The 10338-nt window shown below is 31.0% G+C and overlaps 1 long non-coding RNA gene across 1 annotated transcript; it reads right to left on the bottom strand.

The window, feature by feature from the left end:
* Positions 1-1083: 1083 nt before the first annotated feature.
* On the bottom strand, positions 1084-9656 carry LOC135709631 (uncharacterized). The gene is made up of 5 exons (XR_010518356.1): positions 9262-9656; positions 8912-8967; positions 8664-8717; positions 8169-8209; positions 1084-2894 (listed from the first exon to the last, which is right to left on the bottom strand). It is a non-coding gene; the product is annotated as an uncharacterized LOC135709631 (long non-coding RNA).
* Between the last annotated feature and the right edge of the window lie 682 nt (positions 9657-10338).

Genomic DNA, 10338 nt, shown 5'->3' with positions numbered 1-10338 from the left:
TCGCAAAATTGGCCTCAGATGGCCATCTTCCGGATTGGTCCGATGGTCCGACGATACATCTTGCCAGTTCATACTCAAGGTAAGTAAAATGCTTTAAATTAACAAAACAATCAAAACAATGTTGTTAATTTTTGTACCTCATTTTTTTTTTCAGCCGGCTGCTCATAAGATTATCTGGTCCGCAAAATTGGCCTCCGATGGCCATCTTTGGGGTCGAATAGTCTTCCGACGGGACCACCGAAGGGAAGAGCAATCTTTCTACTTCATACTCAAGGTAAGTAAATTGCTTTTAAATGAAATAAAAACCAAAACAATGTTAATTTTTGTAAATATTTTTTTTCAGCCGGCTGCTTGCTCCGATTATCCGGGCTGCAAAATTGGTCTCCGATGGCCATCTTCGGGATCGAATGGTCTTTCGACAGGACCAACGAAAGGAAGAGACATCTTTCTGCTTCATACTCAAGGTAAGTAAATTGCTTTTTAAATGAAATAAAAACCAAAACAATGATAATTTTTGTAAATAATTTTTTTCAGCCGGCTGCTTGCTCCGATTATCCGGGCTGCGAAATTGGTCTCCAGTGACCATCTACGGGATTGAATGGTCTTCCGACGGGACCAACAAAGGGAACAGACATCTTTCCAGTTCATACTCAAGGTAAGTAAATTGCTTTTAAATAAAAAATTTAAAGTCCTCTCCAGTGGATCAATTTTGAAGTAATTAGTTCCCAAAATTGAGCCGCTGGAGGAATCCGCTGATGCAACGCATGCCGATGCCGGATCCCGATGTCTATGTTTAAGGTAAAGAAAGGTTTTATTAAAATTAAGTAAAAGTTAAAGTTATTTTTAAGTTAAATTAAATTAAGTATGCAAAAACTAAATTTAAGTTAAAGTTAAGTAAAAGTTCGGCTTGAGTTGAAATTTAGTTAAAGTTTAGTTAAAGTTAAAGTTAATTTAAAGTTCATTTAAGTTATGTTAACGTTATGTTAAACCCGAATAGAAATTTACATTAGCCCAACGTTTGATTTTGATGTCTACATCAGCATCGAAATCAAATGTATGCCTGATGTCAAACATTAGAAAACATTATGATTTAGTTGTATTTAAGCAACGTAACATGGTGTATACATCAGAAATTTTGGAACAAAATTTTGCCATTCTAATGTCGGTCTGACGTCAAAAATTTCAATCTCTTGACATTAGAACCAAACGTTTTAAGGATGTTTTCTGATGTACATTACGTTAGAACTAAACGTTGTTCGGATGTTTTTATATGTAAACGTTTTCTGATGTTTTCTAATGTAGATGTTTCCCGATGTTAGAACCAAACGTTTTCGGATGTTCTCGGATGTAAAAAACGTTAGAACTAAACGTTGTTTAAATGTTTTTATATGTAAATGTTTTCTGATGTTTTTTAATGTAGAAGTTTCCTGATGTTAGAACCAAACGTTTTTGGATGTTTTCGGATGTAAAAAACGTTAGAACTAAACGTTGTTCGGATGTTTTTATATGTAAATGTATTCTAATGTTTTCTTATGTAGATGTTTCCCGATGCTAGAACCAAACGTTTTTTGGATGTTTTCGGATGTACACAACGTTAGAACTAAACGTTGTTCGGATGTTTTCAATTGTACTTCCTGTTTGTTGTTCTCTGATGTTTTCAGATGTACAAAACGTTTAAAGTAAACGTTGTTTGAATGTTTTAAAATGTAGATGTTTACTTATGTTTTAAGAAGTACAAACACTAGAATCTTACTTTTCAAATGCTTTCAATTATATTTACAACACATTAGAATTAGTAACATAATCGTGTAAACACTACACACCATTGTTGTTAGATAACATCATAAAAATGCGTACATAACTGTCAATGCTGAAGCTCCCGTTTCCCACCAGTCAGTTAACTGACCTTAGCTAACCTAATGTCATTGCGGCAACTCTCTATGCGGCAGGGGAACTATGCCATTAGCGCGCTAAGAGTTATTAGACCACTGACATAGGCGCCAATTTGTAGGTGACGAGGCACTTGGTGACATTACAGCGAGCTTGACGATTGTTGCAGCATTTTTTAATCAAACTAACAGTTAAGGTGTGTAGTGTTTACAAGATCATGTTTCTAGCACTAATGCTTTGTACAATTGAAAGCATTGGAAAAGTTAATTCTCATGTTTTGCACAATCAGAAAACATAAAATTGTACAAAAAAAATCATCCATTCTGGTAGACTATCTCTTAAATGCATACAGAATAGTCATTGCGTAAGCTCCCGTTTCCCACCAGTCAGTTAACTGACCTTAGCTAACCTAATGTCATTGTGGCAACTCTCTATGCGGCAGGGGAACTATGCCATTAGCGCGCTAAGAGTTATTAGACCACTGACTTAGGCGCCAATTTGTAGGTGACGAGGCACTAGGTGACGTTACAGCGAGCTTGACGATTGTTGTATCATTTTTGAACGAACTACCAGAAAAAGATGCCTAGTGTTTACATAATCAAGTTTCCAAATCTACAGGGCCACCCACATTAGATCCGGATCTGGCGCGATGCAGCAAAGTGACAGCTAAATATATTGTCTAACTATAAAATTTACGACAACGCAACGCAAGCAGATCTAATGTGGGTTACCCTTAAGGCCTGTGGAAGAGTGAAAACTGGTGGCCGCGTGAAAGTTTAGGGAAATTCCCCAATAATTAGCAAAATTTAGCAAAACACAAATGCTCCGTCCATGTGTCGAACCACAAACGAAACTCGTCAGTTGGTGGTGATTGATGACTTCCTTGGTTGCTTTGGTGGTGTCATGCCTTCCTTCGAAAAGAAGCACAGCCGTGGATCCTGGCCCTTGAGTTGATGAGTCCAGGTCTAGGTGTTCAATTGCCTCCCTGGCGTAAGTGGTTGCCACTCGGTTGCAGAACATAGAACGATAGAAAATAAACAAGAAAACAAAGCCAAATTGAAGATTAATCCAGGGATTTTGCAGTAAATATTTAGATGAGCTAAGACTAGAGAATGCTAGAGAAACTGTGAAAGACTATCAAAGCAAACTATGCACCTAGATCCAAATCTTTTCAGAAAACTTATCAATACGCATAGTTTGAACCGATGTATAAACATCATGCAGACATTGTTGTCTTTGAAATGTCTACGAGCCAGGTAAAGGGCCGAACCCAATGACACCAGGACAGCGGCATAGCGGTATAGCGGTAAATGTACATTTTAAGGTTAGTTAGAAGAACTACTAGAACTTCAGGGTAGTTCTATAAACATCAGAAAAATACCAGATTTAATTTAATTTAAGTTAATAATTATTCTGAAGACCTACAACTGAACAGAAATTCAAACGATGTCCTTTTGATATTCTTTGAATAGTTTAAATTGATCAGGTATTATTCTGAGAACCTACAACTGATCAATAAATCAATTGAAACTTTTCGGATATTACTACAAGAGATCAAAATAAGCAGGAATTGTTTTGAAGACCTACAACTGATCAGAAATTCAAATAAAGTAATTTAGAAAATATTCGAAGTGGTCAGGTTGATAAGGATTAGAAATTAAAATCTTGAGATATTTTTCGAAGAGGTCAAGTTGATCAGGAATTATTCTGAGGACCAACATCTGATAAAAAATCGAATTGAAGTCGTTTGAAAATTTCTTCAGAACGTAGAATAATCGGAAATTGTAATGAAGATCTTACTACACCGAAGGTCGTAGATCTTCAGAGAAACTAGCAGAACTTTAGGGAAATTAAAAAAAAAACTTCAGAAAAGTTTTAAAAAACTGAAATCTTTAGAGAAATCAAAAGAAAATCAGGGAAGTTCGTAGATCTTCTGAGTAATTTACAGCACTACAGTAATGTTTGTCGTCGTTTCGAGAAATAATCACTACTTTATGGATGTTCACAGATCTTCAGGGAAGTTTGAAGATCTTCAGGGAAGTTTGAAGATCTTCAGAGAAATTAACAGAACTACAGTGATGTTCGTAAATTTAAAGATAATTTTTTAGTTCCTAAGGGAAATTTATAGAATAGAATTTCAGAGAAGTTCGCAGAACTTTAGATAAACTCACAGAACTTCAGGGAAGATCACATAAATTTAAAGATCCTCGTACATCTAAGAGTTATTTTCAGTACTTCAGGGCAGTTCACAGAGCTTTAGGCAAATTGGCAGAACGTCAGGGAAAAATACTGAATTTCAGGGAAGTTTGTTGATCCTCAGAGAAATTTGCAGAACTTAAAGGAGGTCTTCAGATAAATTTTTATTGCTTCAGAAAAAATTGCAGAAATTCAGGAAAGTTTTGTAGACTTTTAGAGAAATTTTTAATGCTTCAGGGTAGTTCGAAGATCTTCAGAGAAATTCACAGACCTTCTGGGAGTACACAGAACTTCAGGGAAGTTCGAAGATCGTCTAAGTAATTTGCAGATTTTTAGGAAAATTTAACATAACTTTTACTTAACTTTAACTAAACTTTAACATAACCTTAACTTAATTTTAACTGAAATTTATTATAATTTAAATTTTAACATAACTTTAACCTAACATCAACTTACCATATCTTTAACTTCACTTTAGCTTTAACATAAATTTAACTAAAGTTTAACATAACCTTAACGTAATTTTAACTTAAATTTAACATAACTTTAATCTAACATTAACTGAACTTTAACTTAACTTAAGCATTAACATAACTCTAAATTAATTTTAACATAACTTTAACTTAATTTTAACTTAGCTTTCACATAACTTTACCTTGAACATTACTTCAACTTTAACTTAACTTGAGCATAACATAACATAACTTTAACTTATCTGTAACATAACTTTAAGATAACGTTAACGTTAACTTAACTTAACTTAGCATTAACTTTAACTTAACTTTAACTTAGCGTTAACTTAACTTTAACTTATCTTTAACTTAATCTTAACTTAACTTTAATTTAACTTTATCATAACTTAACCTTAACTTTAACTCATCTTTAACTTAACTTTAACTTCTCTTTAACTAAACTTAACCTTTTTTTTTACTTAACTTTAACATAACATTAATTTAATTTTAACTTAACTTTAACATAACTTTAACCTAACGTTAACTTAACTTTAAATTAACTTTAGCATTAATATAACTCTCACATAATTTTGACATAACTTTAACTTAATTTTAACTTAGCTTTCGCATAGCTTAACCTTGAACATTACTTTAATTTTAAAATCATTTTAATTTTAACTTCACTCTAACGTAATTTTAACTTTACTTTAACTTAACTTTAACAAACTTTAACTTATTTTTAACTTTAACATAACTTTAACCAAATTTTAACTTAACCTGAACACAACCTTAACTAAATTTTAACTTAAATTTAACATAACTTTAATTTAACTTTAATGTAATATTAACTTAACACATCTTTAACTTGACTTTAACTTTATAATAACTTTAACTTAACTTTAACATAACTTTAACTTAACTTGAACTAAACTTTAACATAACCTTAAATTAATTTTAACTTAAATTTAACAGAACTTTAACCTAACATTAACTTGACTTTAATTAACTTTAAATTTTATCTTAAATTTAAAATAAGTTTACCATTAACATAACTTGAACTTAACTATAACCTAACATGAACTAAACAGATCTTTAACTTAACTTAAACTTTATAATAACTTTAACTTATCATTAACATAACTTTAACTTAACTTGAACTAAAGTTTAACAAAACCTTAAATTAATTTTGACTTAAATTTAACATAACTTTAACCTAACATTAACTGAACTATAACTTAACTTTAAATTTAATCTTAAATTTAAAATAACTTTAACATTAACATAACTTGAACTTAACCTAACATAAACTTAACATATCTCTAACTTAACTTTAATTAAACTTTAACATAACCTTTACGTAATTTTAACTTAAATTCAACATATCTTTATCCTAACATTAACTGAACTTTAACTTAACTTAAGCATAAACATAACTCTAATTTAATTTTGACATAACTTTAACTTAATTTTAACTTAGCTTTCACCTAACTTTACCTTGAACATTACGTTAACTTCAAAATTATTTTAACTTTAACTTTAACTTAAACTTAACTTTAAGTTAACTTATACTTAACATAACATAACATAACGTTAACTTAACTTTAACGTAACTTTAACTTAACGTTAATTTAACTTCAACTTAACTTTAACTTACCATCACAGAACTTTAACTTTAGTTTAACATAACTTTAACTTTAAAATAACTTAAACTTAACTTTAACAAAAAATTAACTTTAACTTTACTTTAACATAATATTAGCAAAACTTTAACTTAAATTTAATCAAATATAACATAAATTTAATTTATTTTTTGCTTAACTTTACCTTACCTATAACATCCCTAATAAACGGGTACCATACACTAACAATTTCATAGATGGTACGACCATACCACATAAAGTTGAGATGATATCCCGAATTGGTGGTTAGGCTCCTCTAATGGTTATTGTTTATGCGGGATAACTTTAAATAAAGTTTAACATAACATTAACTAAGCTTTAACATAACTTTAACTTTAAAATTACTTTAACTTAACTTTGACACAACTTTAACATAACTTTAACTTATCTTTAACATTAATTTAACTTAACTTTACTATAAAATAACTTGAACTTAACTTTAAATTTAAAATAACTAAAACTTAACTTTAACTTTAAAATAACTTTAACTTAACCTAAACTTTACTTGAACCTCTAGAACTAGAATACTCTAGTTTGAATAAACCTTAACTTAACATAATTGAACTAAACACGAACTTAAATTGTGCTCAACTTTAACTCAATTTTAACTTAACTTGAACGTTACTTTAATTTTAAATTAATTATAACTTAACATTATCATAACTTTAAATTTAACATAACTTTAACCTAACTTTAACTTAACTTTAACTAAACTGCAACATAACCTTAACTTAATCTTTACTTAACTTGAAATTTTAACTTAAATTTAACATAAATTTAACTTAACTTTAACCTAACATATACTTAACATATCTTTAACTTAACTTTAGCTCTAACTAAACTTTAACATAACCTCAACGTAATTTTAACTTAAATTTAACATAACTTTAACCTAACATTAACAGAAGCTTAACTTAACTTAAGCATAAACATAACTCTAACTTAATTTTAACATAACTTAATTTTAACTTCGCATTCACATAGCTTAAACTTAACATTAACTTTAACATAACATAACTTTAAATTAACTTTAACTTATCTTTAAGATAACTTTAACATAACGTTAACATAACTTAACTTTAACTTAACTTTAACTTAACTTGAACATAACTTTAACTTTAACACAACTTTAATTTTAAATTAATGATAACTTAACATTATCATAACTTTAACTTAACTTTAACATAAATTTAATTTAAATTAAACGTTAACATAACTTATACCTAAATTTGAATAAACTTCTACTTAACATAATTTTAACTTACCGTTAACTTAACATTAACTTAAATTTTACTTAACTTTAACTTAACGTTAACTTAACTTCAACATAACTTTAACTTAACTTTATCTTACACATAACTTTAACTTTACTTTATCTTAACTTAAACATAACTTTAACTTAACTTAAACATAACCTTAACTTAACTCTAACTTACCTTTAACGTAACTTTAACTAAATTTTAACTTTTACTTTAACATAAGTTTATCTTACCATCAACATAACTTTTATTTTAACATAATTTTAACTTAAATTTAGTTGTTACATACTTAATTTAACTTAACTTTAAATTTTACCTAACTATAATAAAACTTTAACTTAAACATAAACATCGGGATCCGGCATCGGAATGCGTTGCATCAGTAAGGATGCTTAACTCAGCCGGATTCCTCCTGCGGATCAATTTTGGAAAATAGTTACATCAAAATTGATCCGTTGGAGGAATCCGGATGAGTTAATCATCCTTGTTGATGCTTTGCATCAGTCAATTAAATCCGCCGGATTCCTCCAGCGGATCAATTTTTGGAAAAAAAATACATCAAAATTGATCCGCTGGAGGAATCATGATGAGTTAAACATCCTTACAATAAGGATGCTTAACTCAGCCAGATTCCTCCAGCGGATCAATTTAAAAAAATAATTACACTTAATAACAAATTGTTCAATACTTACCTCTATTCCCGAACACCTCCGGAATTATTGGAAGCAGCCGGCTGAAAAAAAAAACAATTACAAAATAATCAAAATTTTGGATCTGTTTGTTAGAATTTGTAATTATTTTTCAAAATTGATCCGCTGGAGGAATCCGGATGAGTTAAACATCCTTGTTGATGCGTTGCATCAGCAAGGATGCTTAACTCAGCCGGATTCCTCCAGCGGATCAATTTTGAAAAATAGTAACATCAAAATTGATCCGTTGGAGGAATCCGGATGAGTTAATCATCCTTGTTGATGCTTTGCATCAGTCAATGAAATCCGTCGGATTCCTCCAGCGGATCAATTTTTGGAAAAAAAAGACATCAAAATTGATCCGCTGGAGGAATCCGGATGAGTTAAACATCCTTATTGATGCGTTGCATCAGTAAGGATGCTTAACTAAGTCAGATTCCTCCAGCGGATCAATTTTTAAAAATAATTACACTTAATAACAAACTGTTTAACACCTACCTCTATTCAATTTCCGTACCCGTCCCTTAATCCGGAATTATTGGAAGCAGCCGGCTGAAAAAAAAAATACAAATTAATCAAAATTTTGGATGTTTGTTAGAATTTTGTAATTATTTTTCAAAATTGATCCACTGGAGGAATCCTGATGAGTTAAACATCCTTACAATAAGGATGCTTAACTCAGTCAGATTCATCCAGCGGATCAATTAAAAAAAATTACACTTAATAACAAACTGTTCAATACTTACCTCAGCTTACCTCTATTCAATTTCCGAACACCTCCGGAATTATTGGAAGCAGCCGGCTGAAAAAAAAAAACAATTACAAAATAATCAAAATTTTGGAAACAGATCCAATTATTAGAATTTGTAATTATTTTTCAAAATTGATCCGCTGGAGGAATCCGGATGAGTTAAACATCCTTGTTGATGCGTTGCATCAGCAAGGATGCTTATCTCAACCGGATCAATTTTTGAAAATAATTACATCAAAATTGACCCGCTTGAGAAATCCGGATGAGATAACTAATGCAACGCATCAATTTTTTAAATTACAAATAATAACACTAAATATAACAAATAGGTATTTGAATACTTACTGTTAAAGTTGCTAATTTCCTTCGCGGCTCGGGTGAAGGAATTTGCGGTGCGCTCCGTGCACTCAGCCATCTTGTCTAGTTTGTTTATAAACAAACCAGACAAGATGGCTGAGCGCACGACAAAAAAAAATACACCAATTTAAAAACGTCAGTCTTTAAGTCGCCCAATGTCAAATGACGTCACTTTGTCGCCGGCAATTCGTGTGTAAAGCCCTACAGTAAAAGTATGGACGTCTGTCAAAAGTTGTTCCAATCGAACCGTCAAAATGCACCGCTTCCCTAATAAAAATTGTATGGTTAATTTGCTTAACGACGTGTTCTGGGTATCATCCAAACCATTTGTGGAATAGTTCAATGATTTGGGTTATCGTTCGTTTATGGTTATTTTTTTATTAGGGTTTGCTCGATTGGAACAGCTTTTTCAGTTTTGTGGTGTCAGTCGTCCATACTTTTACTGTAGGGCTTTATTCGTGTGGGGTGCTGTATTCGTACACGGTAAGAAAAAAGTACCCAACGGCCAGTTCACTTTTACCTACTTTTGACTAGTTTGTCTCCTTTTCTCCTTCTAATGTTGTCAAAAACGGAGGAGCAAAACCACCCAACAGGGGTAGTAACGTGTGGGAACCCAACGTTGAGTATAATAATATTTACCTACTGTTGGGTACAACTAACTTACTTTTGCGTTGAAAGCTAGTGGAAAATTCCATACGAATTGCACACAAGTAAATAAAAACTACTTTGACCCGCTTTACCTATTTTTGGGTTCCTGCACTATAGTGCCGAGATGAGTGAAAAGAACTTACTTTTGGGTACTTTTTTCTAACCGTGTACACGGATGCGGTATACACGCTAACTTGAAAGTACTCATTAATGAGTAAAAAAAAGACCCATTTTGAAGAAAAGTGGTTTAACTCATTGATGATTAAACAATTTTACCCATTAATGAGTATCTGTTACCCATTAATGATTAACAATTACTCATTAATGGGTAACAGATTCTCATTAATGGGTAAAAAATTTACTCATTTAATGAGTTAAGCCACTTTTCTTCAAAATGGGTCTTTTTCAACCATTAAT

The sequence above is a fragment of the Ochlerotatus camptorhynchus genome, unplaced genomic scaffold (assembly GCF_037179485.1).
Source record: "Ochlerotatus camptorhynchus isolate MF236.1 unplaced genomic scaffold, CSIRO-AGI_Acam_v1.1 ptg000361l, whole genome shotgun sequence".
Lineage (NCBI taxonomy): Eukaryota > Metazoa > Arthropoda > Insecta > Diptera > Culicidae > Ochlerotatus > Ochlerotatus camptorhynchus.
The sequence above is the reverse complement of the archived record's forward strand: the minus strand, read 5'-3'. Positions and strand labels throughout refer to the sequence as shown.